This window comes from Pholcus phalangioides, unplaced genomic scaffold (genome assembly GCF_987345545.1).
Source record: "Pholcus phalangioides strain wild (caught in Gottingen) unplaced genomic scaffold, Ppha-v1.0 ptg000015l_1, whole genome shotgun sequence".
Taxonomy (NCBI): domain Eukaryota; kingdom Metazoa; phylum Arthropoda; class Arachnida; order Araneae; family Pholcidae; genus Pholcus; species Pholcus phalangioides.
In genome coordinates this window covers 104,407,325-104,428,145 of record NW_028301608.1, presented here as the reverse complement: position 1 = coordinate 104,428,145, position 20,821 = coordinate 104,407,325, and the positions used below count along the sequence as shown (strand labels likewise).

At 38.4% G+C, this 20,821-nt stretch overlaps 1 non-coding gene across 1 annotated transcript; it reads left to right on the top strand.

Annotated features, from left to right (window-relative positions):
• The first annotated feature begins 19,614 nt into the window (after window positions 1-19,614).
• Window positions 19,615-19,696, top strand: TRNAS-GCU (transfer RNA serine (anticodon GCU)). The gene has a single exon. It is a non-coding gene; the product is annotated as a tRNA-Ser (tRNA).
• The last annotated feature ends 1,125 nt before the right edge of the window (window positions 19,697-20,821 follow it).

Below are 20,821 nucleotides of genomic sequence, written 5' to 3'. Positions count from 1 at the left end.
AGCTTTGTGGGATGATATGGGTTTTAAAAGTACCTGCGTGTAATTAATCAGTATTTAAAACGATAAAGCGTTCATACTCGCTGAAACGGGAAGACTCGCGATAGTAAAGCACCTCACATTTTTTTTTTTGACTGAGGCTGAGCCGTCAATAATTCATGAATATAGAATTCGACACATTCCGCCCTCCACACAATGAATGTTTACATTAAATATATACGAGACGTCTGAAAACCCAGCTCCTACGCTGTTATCCTCTTGTCGGTGCCTTTTATACAATTGTAAGAAGAGGTTTACGATTTTTATTCGCGCCGAGGTTTACGTTTTAGTCAAGCTCCAGCTAAGAATAGTATTAGTACAGAACCACGGCTGCAAATAAAGACAGGGACCATTTCTTCCTTTTCAAATACATATTGCTTATTTGGTGCGACCATTAAGTAGGGTGAATTACCCCTTTCTTCGAAAAATGTGAACAGCCCGCTGCCTGCCACATGAGTATTACGTTCTTCCCTATATGTTACCTAACATTTGCGCTTGTTTGTCAAAATTTCTCTGCAGGTGTTTGTTCATGAGGTAGTTGCATTGCGTAATGAAGCAGAGAATCTTCATGAAGTTCTGTTTCGAATCGAGTAAAACTACAACAGAAACCCGCGAAATGCAGCATAATTTGTATCGAGATGAAGTTGTACCTTCCACGACAAAATTTTAGTGGTTGCATTGCGACAGTATTTCACACGCTTTCGTGATAGTCATGAAAGCATCGAAGATGAGCATTATTGTGGGAGACTTGTGACGAGCAGTACGGCGGCGAATGTCGACAGAGTTCGGCAGTTATTGTTACGAGATTGACATTTGTCTGTACGAATTATGGAGGAAGAATTGAATCTTCCGCGTGAAATCGTTCGAACCATTGTGACCAAGGATTCGGGTAAACGCAAACTTTATGCAATTGTCCCTCATCACCTAAGCGACGAACAAAAACAACAGCGAAAGGAATCGTGCTGCGACTTCACCAATACGGCAGATAGTGACGCCACGTTTTTATCGTCAATCGTTACTGGAGGCGAAACTTGATGTTTCCAGTACGACCCACAAACTCAAATACAGTACTGTCTTGCGAAACGTAGCCTCATCTCGGTACAAATTTCGCAGCATTTCTTGCAGGGCGCGTACGCAAGATTAACCTTTGGATGAGGCACAAAAAGTTTCTTCCTGAGAAATTTTGATTTACCACCCTCCAAAAGCGTTTAAATTAACAGAAATTGGTTAATATAATATATGAAGGGCATCTTTTTTCGATATTTTCATTTTTCACTGAAATATCATTTTTCCCCAACTTTTGGTCGGCTTGGGGAGAGGGCACGAGTCCTTTGCGCTCTTCCCCTACGTGTGCCTCTGATTTCACGGGCTTCCGTTGCAGTTTCACTCAGTTCGAAACAGAATTCCATATTGCATCTCTGTTCTATTACGCAATGTGCTAATTACTCTTACGTTACAGCTACCGTATGAACAAACGCCTGCCGAAAAACAATCGCAGATGTTAGGTAACATAGGAAAAAACGTAACGCTCATGTGGTAGCACATTGGGCTGTTTACATTTTCGAAAGGAGGGTGATTCACCCTACTCACCGATCACCCCATGTACAGGAGTATCAAAACAAAACTTGGTTGGGAGAAAACAGCCCGAAGATGCCCAAATAATACAGTATAACTCATTTAAAAGAGGAGACTGAACAGTGGCGCCGGGGTCGCTGTAGGTGCTCGAGCACCGACAGTTATTTGTACCATGGGTCCGAGCACCTTCTGGATTTCATTCAAAAATCAAAATCTATTACATATTAAAGACGAGCACCCACACGTCTACAGCCCTTCCGATACCTCTGAGACTGAAGACTCGTCAAGAAAAACAAGACCTTAAAACAGACAGGACTGAAAGTAAACATCGGATTATCTACGTTTACGCTAACATCTTCATTATCATTGTCGTGATCTACCGTGTCTTTGTCTTCAGATTAACTTACGTCACCTCTGTGACAGTCACTTTTCGCTGCCAAGTCATATCAGACCTACAATTTATAAATTCAGATGATAGCGATTCCTTAACTTATGATGAAAACGAATGTGTGGAATGCGTGGATTTCCGTCGAGAAACAACGTTCAGAGCTGATTGGATGAAACATGTGAAATTAACAAGGTGCTTCATGGAACGAGATCAGATATAATGTAAGTGATTCGAACGTGGGCGACTGAAAATAGAAGAGTAAAGCAATTGCAGTAAATAGGAAAAAGTAAATTGTTTATTTCGAAGTCCGTTTACTCGCGTTAATGATCTAAGTATCTGAGTAAATTTCAAGTCGTCAAGTTCTCTAGAATGTATGCAAACGCTAGGAAATAATAAATATTGTGAAATGTAAATAATTGTAAATAATATGATAATCCCAATTGCAAACTCATATGGTAGTACGAATGTACTGTTGGCGCTAAGAAGATTCTGTCTTTGTAAAAGTCCTTCACGAATCGAGCTCGTTCTTTCCTATTGAGAGAAACAAATGACCAAATCAAACGATAATATCTTCAAGAGTGAAGTCAAGCTGACATTTTTCTACGCTATCCTGTATGTTAAGAGCAAAGGCATCGAGTATCACACTAATGCTAATGCCAAGTCTCTGTGGGTGCCAACTTTCACAAGGAATGTATCATATTTTGATTAGTCTCCACACAACGCTATGGTTTTAGGCAGAACTCCCTAAGCAGATGGGATGGCAGATGAAGAGGGTATGGGCCGCTATTGCAGCGGCAATTGGGATCCCGGCAGACCGCTTATGGTTATGGTATGCGAACGTTAAGGCCTTTTATACATGTTTAGTTGGTAAGTGATTAAATGATTTAGCGGTTAACCACAGGGTGATTCAAAATTCAACGTAGTTCTTAGGGGAGATAGAAAGCACAAAACAGAATCACATAGGAATGTATCCCAATTTTTTTTGTGCATACCTGTGGAAGGTAAGAACTTTGAGCATTTGTTGTGAAACTTAACGTGTACATATACTGTCCTCGTGCAAAGCATCGCTAAATAAAGAGTTTTTCCGCCCATTATTGCCTTGTCATTTCTGCATCTTCGTTTATCCTGCAGCTGATCAGGTTAGGGGGTTTCCGGTCATACATTCCTATGTGATTCTGTTTTGTTTTTGTGTTTTCTACCTCTCCTGAAAGTTTGTACGTTGAGTTTTGAATCACCATGTATAAATAGATAAGTAGAAAGGGATCAGGCTTATTTTTTCGATTAAATAGGCATTTGCGCGTGCAGCAGTGGGCGTGGCCTCGTATTATTCAATGATCATTCACAACTTGATTACCTACGTTACACAGATTTTAGAGCACTTGAGGACGTAAAATTTAGTCAACTTTTTTATCAATTAACGTGTGTTAACGGACCTTTACAGTACCAGCTGACAAGACATCATCCTATCTCCAGGGGTGGGGAGAAAAAACTCACGAAATTCACTTCAAATTGAAAATTTCACCCCCGCGTAACTTACTCAAACAAGATCAAGAATAAATTTATTTTCGAAACCACAGAATATACACAAGAGCGAAATTGAGATTTGCTAATAGATAAGTGGCAAATGCTTGAATTTTCGTGTTACGTAAGTGTTGTGTTGAAGGTCCACCTGCTCTCTGCGGAGAGACCTTTTCAAATTATCGACCGATTCCCATTCGCAGCTGGAGAGAAACAAACTTCAGCCGAATACTATTGCGCTTATTCAAACCTGAATTTTCGTGATGCTAGTCCATCACGATGCCCACATGACCGCACAGCAACGAAATATCTAACCCCAATTAACAATATATCGGTGATTTCGAAACAGGAAAATTAGTGTTTTCGTTTTCGAAGCTAGGTGTTTTGGGAGTTTTTATCGCAGTGAACGACATAATGATTAGCTTAGCTTCCGCCATCGTTTGAGAAGATTGTAGAGTAACGGTGAATGGACTGGCAGAGGTGTTACGATTTCTCATGGCAGTGGCATTCACCGCTCTGCAACTCCATCCACTATTAACCAATGATCAAACAATGGTTGCAGATGTGTTTATCATGGTGTTGTTCGCTATGGCAGTAGCAACCGGACTACCCTTTTTTGAAAACTATTCATTCCTCCCTCAAAGTGTTTGAATCACTGAAACGTTGTATGTATATTGGGGTTAAACATCATCTTCGGCCGGAATTACACTATAGACGTTTGATAAAAGCTCTTTAATAAAACTTGAAAATTGCAACCAATAGGCCTATTGTTACATTCGAGCGAATGTAACCAATAGGCTTAATGGTAGTTTTTCTAAGTTTTGTAAAAGATTTTTTATCAAACTTTTATAGTATAATCTCGGCCGTAGGCTTACTATAACATTTTCGTAGCTGATGTTTGATGATCTAATGCCAACGAATGCAGCCTGCATATAGCTAGTCAAGAACAGACTCTATTTTACTTTGGCGGGAATTGAATTGTTTGTAAATAGTATGTTTGTGTTTCTCATTTCAGTTAAATGCGTTTAGTTTTCAGATTTATTTAAAATGTTATTCCTTCAAGCAAACGATTATCTGAGTTGTTATCGGAGCTTTACGTCACTTCCTCATATCGTCTGCATTCTTGAAAACAAACGATTATCGATCTTTTTCGACTAGCCATCGTAACTCATCGAGAATGTTATTCGAGTTTTTAGCATTGACTGTAAAACCATACCAAAGAAAAAAAATCTTGTCTATAAATTGACCCACAAAAATAAAAAGAAATTGAATTGCGTTTATAAATGTGCGCTGTCTATGTCCTCCACCCCTTTTATCATAATCTTATCTCAAAACAAACCCAAACTATGTTTTTGATGGGATTTAAACCTTCAACTGTGGAATATTTTTCTGAAAAATGCATAAAAAAATTGAAGTTTTTCTCCTCTTTTTAATTTTGTGCATTATATTAATAAGAAAAGCTGAACAAACTAAATTTTGCCACAAAAGGAAAAAAATCGTCCAATCACGAACATCAACTTTAATAATTTCTGGGCATGTCAATGCTAAAATAAGAGGCCTTTAAGGTGGCGAGATACCTCGTCAATGCTGGTTAAGGGGTTAATCATAAAGTTTTAATTAGATTAAGTAGTTATTTTGCTGTGTTTGCGCCTCGAAATCAGAAAACTGCAGAAAACCAAAAGTTTTCCCATGAATTATTGCAGTTGACCATACAACACATGCACAAAATACGTGCTTATATTCTTTAAATTTTTTCCCCAACGTGTAAGTTGGGTATTTCTTTTCCTCTTATTTAGTTTTCCTCTGTTCCTTATTTAGGAACATCCAACGCTAGGTACGCCCCAACCAGCTTCATACGTATGGTTCAAAGTTTCGTTATTTGAGCCTTAATTATGGTTCGATCCTCATCCTGGATGAATTTCTCACTAAAAAGGCCGATAAGATTCCAGAAACTGAGCCAGAGATAAACGCTTATCACCGATAACGTGTTTCGAATAATCATCATCATTCAGAAAAACCTGTTCTCAATATTGCACCACATCCCGTTACTCTTTCTTCTCACACAATTGTGTAACATTCCCAAAAAAGAATCACGAGAAAAAAAGAGTCAAGGCTTTTTTGTTTTTTCAAGACATGGTGCAATTTATGGATAAGTTTGTGAACGGTGAGAGAAATAATAAAAATGTATAGCTTCGTTTTATCTTTGATATTTTAGACACCGGGTACACGTGGTGTTCATGAGTCATCCGTTTCCGTTGATGTGAAAAACTATGCAGTTCTGCTGATAATCAATGAAATGATATTATCTGTATATTTTTAGTTCGAATGAAATGCGAATCTAAATGATAATATGATAAATAGTCAAATGTGAATAGCCTTTAATCATGCGTTCATGTGAAAATTCAGATATTCATTATTTCCGTAAACATTCAGGAACTATTGAGGAATTTATTTTATAAAAGAATGACAACATACATCGAGGGCGGCTTAAGCGAGGGTGTCAAGGTTGCTGTGCATCCGGGCGGCAATTCAAGCTTTAGTGAGACACAAATTAAAAAAAAAAGTCCCAGTAGTGAAAATGCACATGATATCACGATTTTGAGCCATACCTCGACGACGAAGATCTTTAGAAAACTTGAGGGAACAGAAAAAAAAACCCTAATATCAGAAATGAGGTGGTATGGCCATTGGCAAGAATATACTCTATCGCAAATGGGGCAAGTATGGGGGTCATTCAAGTATTACGTCAGCATCGATGGAAGGGGGTGGGGGTTCGGATTTGCTGACTTTTGATGACAAGGAGGGAGGGGGGTTTGAAGGTTGCTTACGTCATCAACCACCCCCTTTTTGAAGATATGAAATATTCTAAGCTGCTGACGAAATTTTGCTGACGGGGGGGGGGGGAAGGGGGGGTCAGTGTTTTGCTGACAAGCGGGGGAGGGGGTCAAAAATGGCTGAAAATCTGCTTACGTAATACTTTAATAGCCCCTATGCATTTTGGTGCCCCCACCCAGTTATTTTTCTGGAACGGTCAAATAAAGGCAAAGAAAAAACTTGGCTTCTTCCTTGTGCGACTCTGGAGCAGCAGAAACTAATTTGAAAAAATTTCATAATGAAACTCGCCTCGTTATACGTCTTTACGGGCAGTGGCGTAAGAGCCGGGGATGGTGCGGCATAACAGGCATTTACGGCACGGGTCAGAGCATCCACAGAACTGGTTCAGAAACTAAATTTTACAAGGATGAAATTTTACTGCAAAAGGCTTTAGACGAGCACCCACAGGTTAAGAAATACTTCCGACGTCCCTGTTTTTACGGAAAAAGTAAGTAATGATCATAGCCTCTTCACAAAGGAAGGGCTGGCACGGCTCCACAGCCCTGCTGCAGATCAGCAGGTAATGATTGGTAACGATGGCTCATCAATAAGAGCTGCAATGTGGATCAAGTCATCTGCCGGGATATTTATGATTTATGAATTTTTTTTGATTTAATTCTGATTACTTAAGAACGGTTCTAATCCGGGTTCTAAACGGTTCTAACGGTTTAAGAATCCGGGATCTAAATGCCGAACAGTTTCTTAAAAAGCGGAACCTATGGTCATGGACATTGGTTCGGTAAACAATGGGGTGTGTGTGTGGTTTTATGCTAAAACATGAGGATTATCGCAGGTCGAACTAGTCTAAAGCCCTGTCGGCCTCCGCCATTGTTTTGTTTAAAGGCGGCATATGAGGCTTTGCACCCGAGCGGTGCGTAAGCGTGAGCCGCTCCTGATATACATACAAAAACAATTAAATAGAGAAAAATAAACAATTTATTTAACTAAAAATAGCAATTATCACATGCTTCTTCCGAGAGGAATCAAATTTGTTCTAGCTCTCTAAGCGAAGTTTTTGTCATTTTACTCGAAATTCTTGTTCACGATTTCGCGAGAAGAGTCATTATGATTTCAATTTTTTTCCCAATGTTTGCGTCTTGTTAATATTATCTATACTAACATTGGCATTAACTGGAAAAAAAACCATTTATGGGTGTTAATTGTTTTGGTTTTGGCGTTATTTGTTTTTCTGTCATGTATTTTGAATTAAATTTTTGAGATTATTTCTTAATTGGAATATCACTTCATTTTTTCCATGTAAGTGTACATTTTCATCTCCATTAAAATTTAGTCTCATAACAAATATTACATACGTCACTGTGAAAGCCCGAAGACTACTTCACCAAACACCAACTCTGACGCCATATCGCTACTTGCAACTCACTGCCATTAATGAGATGGAAATTTAGGCGCTGTCTATCCGTGGTCTCCCCAAGCTCGTTAGGGCAAAATATCTTATCTATATCCTCCCTCGGGTTTGAACCTGGGACCGTGACAGCAATCTTCACGGTGGTACCCAAGCATCTTACATCACTCAACTCGGGCAAAGCCAACGCCATCTATAGCTAGACTTCTGTAGTTATAGGAGGTGTTGGTAAAGCCCGGAAACTGGAAAAACCTAGGTTATACCAGGGTGAGTTGGTAGAAGCCTTAAATACGCTTGTCAACGTTTTCATTTCGAACTTTCACCAAGGCAAAGCCCGTTTTTAATGAATCAATAAACCATCATGAACGAACCATCCTGACGATCATCCAATTAGTTAAGAATTATAATCACTTGATAATTACAGTTAATTAATTATTAACAAATAGACATTTTAAGCAACATGAAAGCTTACATAGTTCCTGATGCTAACTATGTAATTAATTAATACTCTAATTACCATAAACTCATTGGTTAATTGATTTAAAGTTCATGCTGTTCGGCGAAAACTAAAAAAACCCGTTTTTAATTAATCAGTTGACCATCATGAATCTATAAGCTCCTGACACTAATTAATAAAAAATTATAACTATTTAATAATTATAATGGCGTTATATTGGCTATCTCAGTAACTTGTACATGTTAAATTAATTGTTTATAATGGTCAATCATTAATTATTTCATTAATTAAATCATTGCATTAGTTGATTAATTAATTATATGGGGTATAATTAATATACCCACACATGACAAAATAAAAGTTTAACTAAAAACTTACAATAATCAATTATTAATATTATCAATTATAAGTATAATTGATTTGTTAGTTATTAAAACACTATAATTGTTAACTAGAATTATTAAATAACTACAATAAATTATAATTAACTGTAATTATTAACAGGGCCGTCTTAAGATCATCATGGACTCCCGGGACAAGTGGTTTTTCTGAGGCCCTACCCGGTAAATTCTAGAAAACTTCGACCTAATCTCATTTTTGTGAGGCCCCCCTCTTTGCTTGAGGCCCCTGGGGGCCATGCGTTAAGACGGCACTGGTTATTAAATAATTATAATTATTAAATAATAAGTGTCAGGAATGTTCATTCATGACGGATAATAATTGATTCATTAAAAACGGGGTAAAAGTCAGAAATGAAAACGCTTACAAGTATATTTCGAACTGTTACCAACTCGCATTGGAAAAACCTAGGCCTTCTCAGTAAATCCTAGGATTTTTACCAGTGTGTGTGTCTTTCGGTTTTTAACACATATATATTAACAAAATAATTTTGGATGCTATCTTAGTTACTTTCAACTGGTTATATATATATATATTTCGTTGTCCGTGAATTGGTGAAGATTCCATCATATTGGGACTTTATAAAGCTTCGGAGCTTTCCTCGAGGACTACGCATCAGTATTTAGAACTGAATTGCAAAACACAATAATTTCAACTCTAACTCAACTTTATTAAAAACCTTCAGACATCAATGACAAAAAAACATTCAGACTTTAATGGGCCACGCGCGTGTTTTTCATGGCCTCAGTTTACTATCCTTGACCTGGACAATACCTTCAACATGCATACGATTCTTTCAATAACAAAACGTGAAAAAGAAAGATGTGGTCTCATATATGTGATATGCAAGTTATGCATAGCATAGCCGGACAGTTCGGGACGGTCGGAAGGATAACTAAATCGCTAATGATCTAGTAATAGAGAAAAATCTCGGTAAATCTCAGGCCTTTTATCAACCGAGGCAAGAAAGCGCGGCGAGTGACAGGTAAGGAAACAAGACAAATTGGTGTTTTTAAAAAAATATTCTTAAATTTATCTTACATTTACCATTATGTACCGAAGGTGCATCATTATTATTTTTTCGTAAATAAATTTACCTGTGATATCGGTATGTTCTTTTATTATATACATTTTCGAGGATCGTCTCCATTTACCGAGGATCGAGCTTGATCAATTAAAGTAGGCCGTAGGTAGTTAAGTCTGGTAGGCTTACCAGATATCATCGAGAAAAATCCGGGAGATCACTAACTGTCGCTAATAAAAAGTTGCCAGACTTGTGGAAAATTGCCAATTACGGATAAAATTGCTAAAAGAATTGCCGATTGGGCGGGAAATAGACGGTTACTGAAAATCGCAGTGTATTCAAATATATAGGCGTGGAAGCCCAGGTCGAAAAGATACTCGCCTAAAGTACCAAAGGATGTTTAGAGGTGGCGCGAGTTCGATAACCAGAGTTCGTTCTTGCCATAAACTTTCCTGACGCTGAGGTACAACAGAAACGTTGACAAGACCACAGAAAAATATTGCTACCGCAGTGAGTCCCACATCGAGGGTTTAGTGCACCAACTCTCGATGGTTATAAAAAAAGGTTGCCATTCGGAATCGGCCATAAATTGTAGGTCCCGGTGAAAAGAAAGATGTGGAAGCCCTCGTGTGCCGAAAATGGCCGTGATGAGACAAAATCATCAAATGATATTAAAATATCTTAACGAAAAACATTGAAACATGACAAAAATGTGAGATGGATATTTATTGTCACAACTATCATAATAACAATTTACACATGGGCGGAAATACGGAGGGAGGATACATATAGAAATCGGGTGATACACACAATACATATGTGTACGTATATATTGAAATAATCATTATGTCCGACAATCATTATTGGCATTAATCCCCGCCCCCAAACTTTCACGTCTATCTCCGCCTATGAATTTATACGTTGCGAAAAGAAACACTTTCATCCCGATTTTTCTCACTCAGTAAACAACGAAAATTCAATTCTCATTGAAAAACGGGACATTTTTGTAATAATCGGTACGATCACGTGAAAAGATGGGGGGGGGGGGGGGAATGTTCCTTAAAATACAAATCACGATGGAGCTGCACTGACACCCTCTATGAAAGTGATGGGGAAACTTTTTTTGGAACGGGCCAAAAAACGAAAAATTTTTTGTGGGGCCGGACATATTCGGACATTGAATCGCAATTGGTAGTTTTATACTTAGAAATTGAAGTGGCGGGATGTGCTGTATACTGCCACGATTTCACTGTAAATGAGAGACAATGGTTTTTTTTCCTTTACAAGTATGAAAAAATAAATAAGTATGCAGTCGAATCGTGTGTTGTAAAAATGTTCGTTTTAAAATGAGATTTTTTTCCCCCGTTTTAACGAATACCGTTATATGGGGGAAAAAAATCTCATTTTAAAACGAACACTTTTCTAATTCCCCAGATACGTTTACATTGGAACAACGCAAACAAACGTGGAATTCCTTTATAACGAAGTGATTTCGCCGGTTTTTTGGGGGTTCGTTATTACGTTATTCTACTGTATTTCGATAACTTTATGCATACTTATTACGTGTGTCTTTCATTTTTGGCGTTTCCAATTTTTTTAAAATCAATTTCTATTTAAATTAGAGCTATATTTCCAATGTGCAAAAAAAGGAACATCCCCTCAAAGTAAGAGATGAAGTTTTTTTGCCCAGAAATATACTGAGAATTCGAATTTTCTGGATTTTATGCCGAAATGGATATTTTGGAAAGAAAAGTGATTTTTCTCCTCCGGGAATCGAACCCTTGCTCTAACTCCGGATTAGCTCATGTTCCCGGTATGCAAGGGGAGCCGGGTTCGATTCCCGGAGGAGACAAATCACTTTGCTTTCCAAAATATTAGTTTCGGCATAAAATCCAGAAAATTCTAATTCTCATCCCCTCAAACTATTTTTTTTTTAAATTTTAAGTTTCAATACTATTATTTTGAAGTATTGTGGGCCAGATAGAACCTCCATGTGGGGCGTAATTTTCGTATGAGTAATCTATACTATGTTTATCGTTTGCATTTTTGAGAAAAGGTTAGGTATTGGGTCTCGCACATAAAGTAATCACACAATAAGAAAAATAAAAAAAAAAATCCTTTATATTGCTGTTTTGAAAAATAATTTCTCACGGTCGCTCTCCTACAACAAAGAAAGAGATCACACGATACTTTTAACTTTACGAGTTTTATCACACTTCCAATAAACAACCGTCCATTACGTTCCATTTTATCAAACAATAGCAAGGTTTGGCGCCGAGTTTTTCAACCTTTTCAACAGTTTATTTTCGTATATTACCGTCTGTTTTTCGTTTTCCTTAAAAAAAAATAGACGACGTAAATAAGTTCCGTGATATGTAGAAAAATATCCCTAGACATACTTCCTCCCTTTCCTTTTAAATCCTTCACACATATTTCGTTTTCTCCCTCCTTACTTGGTACAAGGGCAACCAAATTAGAAACTGCTAGAAAAAGAGTTCTTTGGACTGATTTTATCTTTATAACTAATTTCTCTCTCCTCTTTTCTTTTCATTTATTATTAAATTAGAAACCAATCTTTCATCAACTGGAAATCTCTCGAGTGGTATGTGAAGAATAAGATGTACCATGTGTCCCAAAAGTTTATGAAATCTCGAAAAATGTATTTTTCAGACGAATGAACATAAATGCGTGAACGTGTAATAAATATTGTATATTTACAGACCAGATGCGATTGACATTCAACAACTCATTTGAAAGAAAAAAAAATTTTTATACAAAAATGAAGAGGCTGTCCCAAAAGTTCATATAATAATAAAGTGCATTATAATTCCTGACAAACACATGCTAATTAATAACTGATAACTTTCCTATTATTTTGAACGACATCAAATAAGCGATCTTCCATTGAAAGAACTAAACTTTCTGTGGAAGTTGTGTGTTTAAACTCTGTCCCAGTAAATTTCTATAGCGTGTATTATCAATGCATTGACCGAGTTAACTACTGAACCAAACACCAACTCTGGCCATATCGCTATATTGCAATTTACTGCCATTAGTGAGATGGGTTGGAAGTGAAGGCGCTGTCTATCGGTGGTCGCCTCGAGTTCTGACCGAGTTAACTGTCGCCTATTAGAGTAGACTTGATGAGTATATTGCTGAGATCAGGGCTGATCGGTGGCCAGTCCAGTAGAGCAGTGGTGAGCAAACCGTAGGTCGCGATCGCCCCTCTCCTCCCCCGGGAACTAGACTAGAGGGGGGTGCGAGAGATTCTTCAAAACAAAAACTTCAAAATAAGAAATTCATTTTTATTTAAAAATATGTTAATAATACTAAAGAACGCCTTTATTCAGCTTAGCTAATTACCATGTATCATTCAATGTCATTTTATCGAATTCTACTTGTACAATATATCGTCTCCGTCATGCCATAATCACGAATGTGCATTGCCCTTGCAAAACAGAACATATGGGAAATGACGTTTGAATGTTTACTCTACCCATGTTACTCTATGGAAGTTATTTTCCTAAACTGTTTTGTAACGTGTGTTTCAATAGGGGATACACATTCGCGTTTCAAAGACAACTTGGACAGCAAAACAAGATATCCAAACAGCTGATAAAAAAGAAAAAAATTTGTACATTCGTGCTTCTGGCATGCGGCGGACGATTTCAAGTTAGTACTTTTACAGGGTGAATCACCCAATTTCCTCAAAATTGTATATTTATTACAAGTAAAAACACAGAATCTTCTATATATATAAAATTGATTTTCTGTCTGTCTGTGTGTGTGTATGTTCTCTATACAAATCTACAATTTTAGATCGATCGTCGCCAAATTTTGCATATATAGCAAATGGGACCCGACTTGAACGATAGGCTACTTTAAAATTTCGTCAGAGCAGGGCAAACGTCCCAAATGGGCAAAAAACTGCCGCGCAACAATGGGTTTTGGGCCTCAACAATCACTTTCCGAACGTTTACTTTGGTTACCGTGGTTCCCTAGCAATGCGTTTCACACGTGTATATGCCTTTACAATGGTTTGTCATTTCTTCACCCTTGCCATTGTACGTATAATATTTATGCCTTTATAATGGTTCGTGCCACATTTTCAATACTCGCAGTAATGAGGTTTTTTTGAATGACGTCATAATCATCAGCATCACTTTGAGGGTCAGGAAAAGGGTGATCCTCATAGAAATCAGAGTTAAAATTGCCGATTTTTATGCAGAAATGTGGAAATTTGGCGGGGTTTATTGTCACATCAATAATTTTAAAAATTGTATAGAATTCTCGATTTTTGAGATATTGAGTTCGCTTAGAGATATACAAAGCCCAGAAAATTAAATATGATGTAATTAGCCGGACCTACGTTCGAGTTAGATATTCATGTAATAACATTGATTTCAACTTTTTATTTATATCTTCTCAAGCATGAACATTAATGTTTCCGTATTGTCTTTTAATATCAACTGCATAAATTCATATAGTTTAGGATGTTTTAAAATTAATTATGGACCCGTAAAAAGTACATCGAAAAAATTCCACAGCTTTATTTAAGCATTTTTTGAAGTTCAAAGGCGCAATATTGATGAACTTGGACACGGTTTGCATGTCCCTCAAAGAAAGAGGGAGATATCACGCGTGATCTAAAAAAGCCTCATTGAAGAAAACCCGGGAAACGCCGGGTATTATAGCTAGTATATATATATATATAGCCAGAACGGGGCAATTGACATAATTTTTTGTTTTTGAAAAAAAATATATTGTTGTTTTGTTTTCTTACAATATCATTGTATTTTTGTGATTATTAAATTGTAATGTGTTCATAGAAACATTTGCAGCTCTCTTAACTAACCCATTTGTATTTTTAAAGCATATTTTCAACTTGGTACCCCGTTCTACCCCGGGTTCCCCTATATAAGTATATATAGAATGATATGTAATATCATTATATAATACAAGTGAGTTTTGAACTTTTTCTTTTTGTGGAAAATTGAATCCTATGACCTCCTGTAAATTATTACCAAGTTTGATAACATTTTGTCCAGTAGTTTTCCTTTTATGGCCATTTCAAAGTGGAACTTTAATTATAAAGACCCTGGTACATTAAAAAAAAAAACATATATATGTAGTAAAACCCATCATAACGGTCATCCTCAGATGTGATCATCCCTCTTTTACGGCTAAATAATAATTTCCTATGTTTAGTCATTATCTCTCTGTACATTTGGATGTTAAAATATGATTTTTTTTTCAATATGCAACCTCTTCAAATTGCCGGTTATCAGAAAAGCATTCTCTTGAAGAGGTTTCATTGTAAAGATTTATTAAGTTTTCGTCAAGTAGTGGTAGTAGTATTTCATAAGAAAGGCCTCAACACGTTCTGGAGAAATATGAATAGTTTTACATTTCTATATATTCCTACACACATCTATTGTCTACATAACTATAATTTGAATTTTTGTACCACTCTGTTTGGCTTTAGAATTGAAGCCAAGTTCAGAAAAGTTCTTGAATGCGTCGTTAGAGGGCGTTAAGGTGGTGTTATCTGATAAGATATGTTTATTTTATTATACTTAACCTCTTTTCGGTTGCTCCATCTGCTTCCGTTCAGGAGATATGAAGGGTTTTATCCTAATCTTATAATCTATATTGCTGCGATGGAAGAGAAGCATTGTCGGGAAACTTACTTTTTTCACGTGGGAAATTTTGGACACCATTGTTGCGTAGTAAACAAAACCAGTTCAAGGTCATATCATAACATTGTTCGAAGCAGACCTTGCTCAAGGTCATCGAGAAAGCATTGTTGTTGAATAATGTTTGTTTACCAACACAATCGCTAAGCAGCAATGGTGCTGTTTTTTGGTGGGAGAAAAATTTTAACGGACAGCGGCCTCCAGCGGATCTTATTGGGAACTAGACTCGTGGCTTTCTTATCAGGGTTGTCAGGGCAGTGATTACCAGATGCGGGGCCCTCAGCAGAAATTAATCAGAAAAGATAACTTTCTATCATTTCTTAAATTATTCATTAGGGGTCATTCAAGTATTACGTCAGCATCGAGGGGGTTTCGGATTGGCTGACTTTTGATGACAAGGGGGGGGGGGGGAGGGGGGTTTGAAGGTTGTTTACGTCATCAACCACCCCTTTTTGAAGATATGAAATATTCTAAGCTGCTGACGAAATTTTGCTGACGGGGGGGGGGGGGAGGGGGGGTCAAAAATGGCTGAAAATCTGCTTACGTAATACTTGAATGGCCCCTTACTTTCATCTTTTCGTGAATGATTCTCCTGAAAATTTGTTCGTCGCTGCTTTCGAAGATTAAACATGATATTTATCAGCTTTTAAAAAATGGAAAAAGAGACTTTTGTCAGCTTTTCAGCCAGCAGCACAGTAAGTCTGAACCTCCATGAAGGCTACCGTCAGATCCAGCAGGTTCGATCTCAAGGATTAGCCAAGAAAAGTCCTTTCTCTGTCGGACCTGAGAAGACAAACGATAGATGACGTCTTCTCAATAAGCCCTCATCAAAAGTCCCCTCCATGCCCAAGACGAGGTCGTACGTATAATACAGTCGAATCCCGTTTTTACGAATACTGTTATAGTGAAAATCTCGTTTTAACGAACACTTTCCTAATCCCCCAGAAAGGTTTACATAGGAACAATGCATAAACCTGGAATTCCTTTATAACGAAATTTCGTTATAACGAAGTGATTTCTGTGGTCTCTTGGAGTTCGTTATAACGGGATTCGACTGTATCGCTTTGTAGAGAAAGATTTCCTACCCAACTGGATCGGTGGTAAATTGCGCTGTGGTGTTATGACAGGAGTTGGCGTGCGATGGAAAAGAAAAGAGAGATAAAAAGAGATTCGGTCCGCGCGGTCCAAAACTAGGCAGTTTGTGAAATATTTTCATGGAGGCAAAACCACCTATAGAAGGTGTGTTGCATCACCTGTAGTATTTGTCAACCTTCTATAGGTGGTGTTGGCTGGTGTCCTTCTGGTGTTCAACTTCCCTATTTTAACTACAAAAATGCATCCCTACGATTAACTTTCTTTCTTTAGAACCGAGCACAACTCAGGTCTATCGCCATGGGCAATTTACTACCTAGTAAGTTGTGCCGGAAGTGTGTACCTAACAGTCTGAATGTGTATCTGGTGTTGTGTCTGATTTTTTCTGTACTGCCATCTATATTTCAGAAGTGAATTGTAGTGATTGAATATTTGTACCGTTTGTAGGCCTGTTGCTCTCTGTGGCGAGACTATCCTATGGAGAGATCGGCAAGCATTCGCACCTCGAGTTTGTTTTTAGGACCAAAGTTTTGGAAACAAAAAAAAAAAAAAAAAAAAACAACTACAGCTTATCACCACTGTGGCAACAGTGGGGTTTTAACCCGGTTGCTCGCGATGCGAGTCCGTCCTCATGACCACTAGACCACCACAACTGCACTACGATTAACTGAAGTAAAGACATCGGAGCACCAAGTTTCGCCTTCGCTGCGAGAGGTGAGCGGCGTCTGAGAAAATGCGTGAGAGATGGCCGGCCAATCGACACACTAGTACTACTTAACCGTGCATGCACCTCGTGTACATTCTTAAATACAAATACAAATACAACGCCACAACAGGCAAATTGCCCAACGAGGTGGCTGACTTAAGAACATCATGGATCCCCGAGCCCCTACCTACTACTGTTACACCACACATGCACCCCCCCCCCCACCGCGGAACCCCCCCAACGAATCGGTACATGCGGGAATGTGCGTGTACGTGTAGTGCTACCTGACGTAAAGTTTGTTTATGTGTAATGCTTGTTATGTGTAGTGCTGTCATCTGCCCCCAGTTTTACTAACTATGAGTGAAGTGTTATGGTTGGATGATTTACCGTTGTAGGACTGTTGCTCTCTGTGGCGAGACTTTTTAACGGGGAGATCGGCTCGCATTTGCGCCTTGAAGTTGGGAACCACAGAAAACCAACCTCAGCCGACCACCACTGTGGGGTTCGAACCCGGATCCTCGCATCACGAGTCCGGCACTATAACCACTCGACCACCACAGCGTCTTCTAACGAACCTGTACATGACAGAATGCGTGTTCTGAGTGTATGTGTCGCCCTAACATATTTGTGTTGTCAGGGTTATGCTTGTTTCAGGTTCTTGCTGGTGCTGCCATTTGTCTTCCATATTTTGAAGCGAAGATGATAAGTGCTTGAGTTTTCGTATTGTGTAAGGGCAGTCGCCTGTCGTTATACCGACTCTTCCATTATAACGACCGTTGCGGCAGGCCGTAATTCTTTCCCTATTTCAGCCATGTCATTTTTTATCCAATATAAGGGCTGGTAAAATTCATTCATTCCATTACAACGACCGAACTCCAGTCGGTTTTCCGTTTTTTTTTTGTTTTTTTTCGCAAAGAAATGGACAAAATCGGTCGTTGAGTGTGACCTTGACATATCTTGACATATGATGCTTGGAGAAGGAAAGAGATAGAGCGTTGTCGTTTTTCTATACGGAAAACCCAAGGCACGTGTTGGACGATGTTGATGTGTCCATCACACCCCCCCCCTCCCCCACTGTACGCTTTCCATTCTGCTTTATTTTCTCACTTGGTGGCTCACTCCAACTTCCCACGTGGTTGATTATTCGCAAATTCACTTAATTTCTCAATTTAAGAATATACCAGGTAACTGAACTTATTTTTCAATTCCGAAAATTCAGTGAGCGCTATATCTTTACCGTATTCCTCCCCCGCGTCGATCGTTTCCGTCATTCCCCGCATTTCGTATCCGACAGCAAAAAACAATAAAACCTCGTCTCGTGGGGGGGGGGGGGGTATGTACGCCATTGCATCTGGAAGTAACTTTCAACCGTTCCTCCTTGTACAAATCATTTACATCAATAGATGTTTATTACCTTTTCTTGGATCACATCTTCTAAAACAGTACAGTAGACTCTGGACTATCCGGCCTGACGTGGCTGACGGGGGGGGGGGGGGGCGAATAACATAAAAGACGGATAGGCCGGATAGTTCTATAAATACAAATACTCATTCCTTATCTCCACCCATTACCATCAAAAAAACACTTTTCATACCAAAACTCATCCCTTATACATATTTTCTGACCTATAAGTACAGGCGAGTACTTAACAAATGATTGTTATATGTATTGTGAACTGTACGTTTTAAAAATTTATTACGGAGTTGATGGTCCAAGAATAAAAATATTGGACACACTTTATGTTTTAGGATAAATGATTTTTATCTTGCATTGCAGGAAACATAAGATTATATACGTTACACAGTATGAACACATACTGTACACTTTTAAAATTAAAAAAAAACCCGAATGGTTCAGTTCTTACAAAAATCATTTAAACTTATTTCACTCTTCATTGATAAATGATAACGCGAATGTCAAAAGGTAGGCCTCAGAGATGAAAGTGTCAAAACGTGTCAGTTTTTAGTTTTCTAAAAGTCCTTGATGTAGATGACTGAGGGCTTCTTCCCTTTAGTGTTCTTTCGTAATGCAATGTCCCTCCATTTATGATCCAACCCGCGCAAAAGCCTGTCTAGTTTTGAGGTGTGGCTATCACAGCGAGGGAGATTTTAATGGTCGATTTTGCGTAACCACACACCCAAAATATATTTGTTTTGCAGCTTGGAATCACGGAGAATTATTATGTGCTGTATTAATTTTTAACCAGGCCGAAAAGTACGAAGAACGCAAAGTTGATAATCTACTGTACCCAGTCTGACATGTCACGTGACACTGAAATACTTGAATATTGTAGAAAGCAAATGACCAAGACGTCCAAGTACTTCTGGTCTCCCGATTCTCTCAACTTGGACCCAACCGAGCACGTTTAGATCAATTCGATCGCATTATCATCGTCTTTATAAATAGGTTCAGGCACGCATTTTCAATTAGATAAACTGCAGTCCATTTCGTTCTAGAAAAAATGCAATAACTTTTTAGCGTGTGACGAGGTGGACGAGTGGTTAAGGCGATGGACGGCTAATCCATTGGGCTCTGCCCGCGTGGGCTCGAATCCCATCCTCGTCGAGTCGATTTTTGTATTTTCCACTTCTTTGAAGGAAGTTGATATGGTTTATTGCAGTGGTTCTCTCTCTCTGAGGTGCAAAACCTTTCAGCAGCTTATTGTGTCATTAAAAAAAAACTTGTTGTAGTCTGGACTACTTACCCCTACTTTACCGCACACCAACTCCGCAATTTCCAACCAGAGGAGTTGGGTGGGAAATGAAGGGGCCATCTATTGGTCACCTCAACCTCGTTAGCGAAAAAAATATCTTATCTATATTCTTCTCCGGGTTTGAACCTACTACCGTGACAGCAATCTTCGAGGTGGTAGACGAGCATCTTACAATTGGCTCCACTCGGGTTTGTTATGCTGATGCTGCTATCATCTGTGTTCCGTATTTCAAAATGGAAATGGTGGATGCCCGAAGGCCTGCCAGCTCTAAGGTTTCGTGCAGCTCGTACTGCAGAAAACCGTTCGTAGTCTCGCCTGCGTATTGATCATACATGACCATACAATAAAACGCAAATCGTTCAAAAAAAAATGTAAAGGATACTGGGATATCACGCCGGATAACATATGAGTAACTGGAATGAGTATTACTCGAAATGCCTGTGATTTCGATGAGATGTCCAGTGATAACCAGAAAACTTTCTTCGAAGTCTTGGAAAGGAAATAACGGAGAAACATGACCTCGTGGGCGTTTCCAAGATTGTACACACACACAAAAGCTATCGTGTTACATACTACGGTTTAGCTGCTGCGTAGCAAGACCAAAAGCAGCCTTGAATAGCACTATTTTTTAGCTTCTGCGCGCACTTCCGCGACTCTGTCTATCTTTATCAGAAACGATTGAAATAAATAAATAATAAAAAAATGTAAAAAAAAACCAAAAAAAAAACGTTCGTTTGCCTCGTCTCTCGTCTTTTTTTTTTCTTCTCACGAATGCACAATTTACTATCAACATAGCAGACAGATATGTATTTTTTCCCACCGAATATATATGCTTGCTTTTTTTTACCGTCTGTTTATGTGAGAGCCTTGGTGGTGGTGAACCATGATATAAAGAAAAAAAAAATCTCGGTCGAAAAACGATGATTAGCGATGATGCGCTGTCATTACACGAAGGTCAATCGATCGACCTTAGGAAA